Source organism: Molossus molossus, unplaced genomic scaffold (genome assembly GCF_014108415.1).
Source record: "Molossus molossus isolate mMolMol1 unplaced genomic scaffold, mMolMol1.p scaffold_m16_p_2, whole genome shotgun sequence".
In the NCBI taxonomy this organism is placed as follows: Eukaryota; Metazoa; Chordata; class Mammalia; order Chiroptera; family Molossidae; genus Molossus; species Molossus molossus.
Window position 1 is genome coordinate 115723649 of NW_023425355.1, and position 7161 is coordinate 115730809.

The 7161-nt window shown below is 45.0% G+C and overlaps 1 non-coding gene across 1 annotated transcript; it reads left to right on the forward strand.

The window, feature by feature from the left end:
* Positions 1 to 5105: 5105 nt before the first annotated feature.
* LOC118636877 lies at positions 5106 to 5262 on the forward strand. The gene has a single exon (XR_004960836.1). It is a non-coding gene; the product is annotated as a U1 spliceosomal RNA (small nuclear RNA).
* The last annotated feature ends 1899 nt before the right edge of the window (positions 5263 to 7161 follow it).

Below are 7161 nucleotides of genomic sequence, written 5' to 3' on the forward strand. Positions count from 1 at the left end.
AGCCATCCTTTTATCTGTGAACCTTATTTACATGAGAAAGAAACTTCAACCAGTCTTAATTGGCATTTTCTGTCACTTGTAGCTAATGCTATCCTGATGGCATGACATCTTTTGGACACCAGTCACTGATCATGTGGCTGACTCTCTCTGCTCTGGGTGGTAAAGTCAATGAGGAAGCTCCTCATAGGAGCCAGGGCACAGGTGAAATTTGACAGCAGGGTTGATCTGAGTGCCACAGTTTAGAAGAGTCTCTCCCTCGTCCTGGTTCCGGTGTTTCTCTGCCCTGAGCCCACAGCCAAGTCTCCTCATGGACTCAGTACATTCGGCAGACCTCTATTCCTTCCCTCACACCTGGCTGTCACCACGGTCCGTCCATTGGGCCAACAGGATCCCACTTTGTGGGGTTCACATTGGTCAGCTGATTGTTCTCAAATGCTGGTACTAAGACTATTCTTAGCACACCACCAAACCCCAGGAGGCTCTGAAGATGCACGAGACTAAGTAGAAGCTGCATCGCGACTATTACCAATGCTATTATCATCATCATTATTGCGGGAATGCGGCTTTTGTGGTATGCCAATTGGGGGATGTTTGAGGGCCTTTTTCATAATTGGAAGAACCAGTCCAGGGCATGTGTGGGTTTCCATTTGGAGCGAGAGTGACCTCAGAGGAAGCATGTTTCGTTGCATGCTAGGTGCTGGCATTTCTGGCAGGTCCAGTAGCAGCTGCCTGCATAGAAGGATTTCAGTTTCATCCTCTGTCCTCCCCTCCTGTTCTGCCCAGCTCTGCCACCTCTGCCTCACCAAGCAGTCCCCTTACTAGCAACCGCAAATTCTACAATTACAGATTCATTCCTTTGACTTTATAGTTTATCTGCTATTAAAATGCAAGTCCTCCTGCTGCTTTTACTAGAATTGTGTTTCTTTTTTCATTTTCCCTTTTAAGAGAAGGAAGTGGAATAGTATGTTAGAGCATTAATGTGGAGGTAAGGTCATGGAGAAAAGGGGGAGTAAGGTCAGTGAGGACAAACCAATGACAAGAAAGATGAGTGCTTTCTGTGTTTCCAGTATGTCCTGGGTGTTGGCACATGTTATGTTTTCAGGGTAGCCCACTTCCTGAAGTTTTATTTCACAAACACAGCGCTTACTATGTACCAGGCACTGGAGCAACAGCTGTATGACACTTGCCTCATTTAATTGTCATAACAACCCCATGAAGTGGGTATATTAGTATCCACATTTGATAGAGGAGAAAACTGAGGCACAGCCATCTTGCTGCAGATGCCGTGGTCATAAGAACCTTTATGCAACCATAAAATAACAGGCTATTGCTCCCTCATCATTGAATGATCCAAACTGCCCAGATATCTTGCTTTTTCATTCAAACACAATTTTCTTCAAATAGATACTTTGAGGGTGATCTCACTATTATAATTTTTCTTTCCACAATGAGATGCTTTCATTTTCAAGATACATTTGCATATTCCCAGGATTTCATTTCCCTCCCAAGATATTTTCCCAAAGGAAAAAGATGAGGTATCTGTTTTCTTTGAAAAATTTAAAAGCAAAACACAACAACAACAACAAAAACCCTAACCAAGTGATGTGCTGTCTTTGTAGCTCAGAGACCCTGGGACCCAGGGCACAGCCCTATAGACATCTGGGATACATTTCCTGGGATTTTAGGATGGGGGTCCTTAAATTACAAGGGGAAGAAACCCCAAAATATTATTCAAATACTGTTCATCAGAGCCACAGGCAAACAGAAGAGACACAACCCTGAGACATAGAAGAGAAAAATCTGAGCATTTTTGATGAAGAAAAACCAGTGTATAGAACAGTCTCTCTTGTTTGTTGGGGTGGCGGTGGAAGATGCTGGAAGCTCTCCGCCCTAGCAATGGAACTTATACAGACCTGGGCATTTGGGAGTCTGCCAAGGCAGGGGTGGGGGTGAGATTTTGAACAGCACCTGGAGTCTTTTCTTCCAGAGAAATAAAAACCACATGTGTAACTTAGGAGAAGCAAGCCATTCCACGGAGAATTTCCTACTCATACCTGAACAGAATGAAAATCTTCTGTGAACTTAGTTCCTGTCTCTGTGTCCTTATGCTAATGACTTTGGTGTTTCATTGTTTGTGGAGGCCACAGGAAGGGAGGGTCTTGCTTTGCAAAGATGAAGACAAAGAAGACCATGCCTCTCACTGGCTTGGGTGGGGGTGAGACAGAAGCAAAAAAAAAAAAAAAAAATGACAAACTTCTGGAGGGTGTGTGTGAGAAAGGCAGGGTTCTGAATTAAACCAGATCAGGCTCTGGGCCAGGGGTATAATGATATCTATAGTTCCTGCCCTCATAGCCCTCTGCAATCTAAGTGGGGCTCTGATTTCTGACCTGAAGGCCTAGCCTTTCCTCAGGGCCTGGATCACAGGTCAGTCAAGGCTGGCATCCCACTGGAGCCTTCCCTGAAACACCATTGACCATCTGTAGCCGTACCAGCTCAGCCTAGAGTCTCTCAAAACTTGCTAGCACAAAACCTCATACCCACCCCGCCACATCTGTGAGTCTTCCACTGTGTATCACCACCATAAGAGTTCAGGGGACCTTTGTATCCTCTTTTTTTTTTTTATAGCCGATTCTACTACCCAGTGTCTGCCTAGTCCAGTGAACAAATCCCCAGTGGCTGGAGTCTGGTCTGACCCATGCTAAGGAGCCCTATTTCTGACTAATTGGGGCTTTAGATGGACTGAACTCACTCATGAGTGACTGGACATCTATGTTCACCCAGCCTTGTGCTATCATGCTGCACACTATCTCACAGGATCACAAGACCGTCTTCCAAGGCAGATATCATCATTCCTGTTAGGGCAGCTCAGAGAGGTTAGGGGACTTGGCCATAGAACATTTTCCCCATGTAATTTGTAGCACATTAAATTTTTTTACAACAAAAATGTATCTTCCCATCTAAACCTTCATGGAAAGAGTATACTTTTGTCTCATTGATGAAAGGCTTGGTCATATGACTTGCTCTGGCCAATGGAATGAGGCCAGTGTCAAGCCTAAGCTTTAAGAAATATCACATGTTTTCATATGCCTTTTGTGCTTTTTCATTCTCCATGAGAAGAACATGGCTCAAGTGGACGCTGTCCCTCTATACTGGACCCCAGAATGAGATACATGGAGCAGAGCTGCCCCAGCCAACCTTCAGATGCATGAGTGAAAAATAAATGGTAATCATTGTACGCCACTGAGTTTGGGGTTTGCTTGTTACACAGCATTGTTATCAGTGGCAATAGGTAACTGATACACTTTTCCTATTTAATATGTCATGAAATCCTAGCATTCAATGGAACCTTCTTTGGAAAATGCCGAGTCACTGTCAGTAAAAGGTGAAGCCAGAGTCATACTCAAGTCTTCTAATTCCAAAGCCTGCTTGACCCCACTGCATCAGCCTGAGGCAGATAAGCAACAATGGCCTACAGGGTTGGAAGGCTTCCCTGAGACAGTGTGTTTTGGAAATTTCTTAATGCAAGAAGAAATACAGGTGATGAGGCTGGTGAGAGTCATGAGTCTACAGGATGGCACTTTGAGGCAAGGTTGGGCCTTGAGCAGGGGTACCAGAGGCAAGAAACCCGTACATGCTGTTGTAGCCCACCCAAGGCCAAGTCCTTGGAATCACTGGATTGCCAAGGTTATGACCACAGATTTTGTTAGGACTGCTTTCAAGTTTTTTCCTTTCTTAAACCTGCACAAGCACACTATTTCCAAAGTCCTTGTCAGAAGCCTAAATTCGTACCAATTTGCTGAGTCGGTACAAAGTACAGAATTGATGGTACAGAAAGACATTAAACAACCTACAGCCCTTTAGACCATGTCAACAGATCATCCGTAGCCTCAACTGCAGAAACATTTCATTAAATCCCTGCAGTTTCTCCCCAAAGAGTAGGAATGCCCTTCTATCATTTAAAAACAGATGGAGGCCTGGCATGATTTTTACTCCAGCTAGGGCAGTGGATTCACCTGAGCTAAGCTCTAGAGAGGGTCAGTTAATCTTCATCCAAGAAATATATATTGGGCACCCTTGGGTGGGGTGGGGCTGCAATATACCACTGGTTCTGTAGGATCCCAGCCTGGAACAGAGAGAGGCAGGCCAATGACAGTTACAATGCAGTGTGCTGAGGGTGTCAGAGAGGTTTGAGAATTCTTTATAAGCAGACAAGTGACTATCAGGGGCTGTCCATATATGGAGGCCATTATGAAGCCCTTCCACTCTGCCAAATAGAGGTTACAGAGCTACCCCCACAGTTAAGCAGGTATAATGTACACAGATTGGGTGTGATTCATTTCTATAGTGTGAAGTCTGGCCAGGTACTGTGATGGACTGACGGAGTGAATGAGCTCCAAAATGCCAAACTAAGGTGAATAGGGGCATGTCCTAGGAGGTAGCCCTGGAATATGATTGGAAATTAAGAAATGCTAAATTAATAACTCTAATCACTTGTTCTAAGCTCCGTTTTGAAAAAGCTAACATAAAAAGAGGTTGATTAGCCATGGAGACTTCTGGAAAAAAATGACAGTGACACCAGCAGGGGCTGTTCGGGTCCATTGAGAAACTCCAGGGGAGAAGTCTTGGCTCAGGGTCCTTGAACTTGTGGTTTCTTCTGCACAATAGCCAAGAGCAGGGTTCTGGGACTCTGGTGAGGCAGATGAAGCAACCAGGACACAAATTTAAGGGGGCGCTCACTGTCAGGGCCATGGAAGTTCAGGGTAGGTACTTGACACTTGAGTGCATCTTGTGTGCTTCCCTTGCTGCACTTTGGTCCCAGCCCTGACCGAGAGGCTAAGCCCCAGCTCCAGACTTGGGAGGTGTACTTTAATGTCGGCTTAATCATTTATTAGTTCTGTGATTTTTAGCTGGTTCTGGACTCTCTGAACTCCAGTTTCGTCATCTGTAAAATAAGGATGCAGTTCCAGTCTCAGAAAGGGATAAATGAGAATGTTGCTTGCCAAGTAATAAACATAGAGCCTTCAGGAAATGGTCATGTCTAGCTAGGCTTCTCTGATGAGAGAGAGTGTCCTCCTTCAAGCTTATCTGAGCGATGTTCTTTAAGGTCACTGGAGGGGAGATACCATGATTACAAAGGCAGTTTTCCCAGGGGGAAGCTTATCCAGTGCACTCTGGATGTGCTGACCCCTGCGATTTCCCCAAATGTTGGAAACTCGACTGCACAGTTAGTGGTAGTGGGGGACTGCTTCATGCTCTCCCCCATTAAAAAAAAAAAAGGTCACTGTAGTGAATGCAGTGATGTGCCACCCAGGTTCCCCTTAGGGACCATAGGACTGACTTCCATATCTGCTGGCACGAATACCTCAGCTGTTTATCCTGCAGGAATTGCCTTAGCTGCAGAGAGCTGCCTCTTCCCAGGTCGGCTGACTTCCCAGGGCAGCCTGCATCCAACCACTGAAAATACGAGGGTACATAGACCTAGGACCCTCGCCCCAACTTGGGACACCGCTGAAAGGTGCTCTCAGCTCCAAAACCCCCAAGGGATTGGCTGAAGCCTCTCAGTGTGGGCATGGCAGCCGGGGATCTTGCTCTGTCCAGTCCAACTTCCCTCACTCCCACTCTGGCATTCACTACAAGAGCTTTCCTTCATAAACTCCTGGTCCATGCCAACTCTTCTTGAGATCTGCTTCCCAGGGAGCCCAGCTTGCAGTAATCATCCCACTCCCTTCTTCTCTTTCTCTGCTCTTCATATTAATCAGGATTCTTTTGGTTGTAAACTCAAGGTAAAAAGGACAGTGTGCTGGATCACAGAATCCCAGGAAAGTTGAGAGGTAGGAAAAATGGAAACTATTTGGTCTCCACACCAGAGACATGAATGCCACCAAGAAGCTTTCCTTCCCTCAAATCTCTGACTCTCCATGTGCATGTTATTCTCTCTTATGTGCCCATTTACAGCTTAAATTTTGTGTCTGAAATCCCAGTCTGATAGAGAAAAACCTATTCCTTTGTAATTTAGAAAACTCCAAGGAAGAGCTCTGATTTGCCATATTTTGGGTCAGGTGCTACTCTAGACCAATTAGCAGACTCCATAGACCATGTAAAAAACTGTTCACTACCCTGAAAACCACCAGTTTGGGGGGAATGAAAGTTAACAGAGGAAGATGGGGAAGAAGAGTTTGGCAGATTAAGTAGAAAATGTTTTCTTATTTTTGGTTGCCTGCTATCTGAACACCTTTTCTTTCTTTCTTTTTTTAAAATCCTCACCTGAGGATATTTTTCCATTTATCTTCAAATAGAGTGTTAGGGAAAGAGATAGATAGATAGATAGATAGATAGATAGATAGATAGATAGATAGAGAAATGTAGTTGCCTCCCGCATGACCCCGACCAAGGCCGGGACTGAACTGCAACTGAGGTACACGTCCTTGACTAGAATCAAACCCAAGACTCTTTGGTCTGTGGTCCAACATTCTAACTGCTGAGCCAAACCAGCCATGGCTGAACACACTTTCTTTGAATATAAGTAGAAAGTAGATCCCCCTGTCACTCAAGCAGCTAAGACTGCATGGTACTTACTATAGCAGACAGTTGTAACACATATACACAACATAAGCACTCAGAACTGAACACTCCTGTACGTGTCAAAGTAAGCACATGTGATGCTCCATGCAGGGCAGGCTGGATGGGCATATCAGTGTCATGGAATTAATTACCCCCAGAATTAAGGCCACCTTTAACCAATGACAGATGGGAATTGGTGGATCAAAACTCTACTTTCCTCATTTCTTAGGTGGGAGAACTCCAAGAGGGTCTATACTGCCTCCCAGAGGTCCCCAAGGAGGAGAATGAGCTCCAGTTGCCCACAATAATAACCTTCTCCATGACATGCCCTTTATCAGTTTTTTCCTTTTCCTATCTCAGTACCTCACTTCCTTACTGTGTTTCCTGGAATTACTTCCCAGGTAAACTACTTACACTCCAATTCTTATCTCAGGATTTCCCCTGAGGAAACCCAAACTCAGACACTTGTCTGTCCAACATTTCCAGTGGAGAACTCAGGTGCACTAAGGCTCAGGTAGTCAGGTATACCTGCCATAGATTTGAATCTGGAGCCAACGACAGTGGGAAATTCTTTCTGGCAGCAGCCAGGGTAGTTGCAAA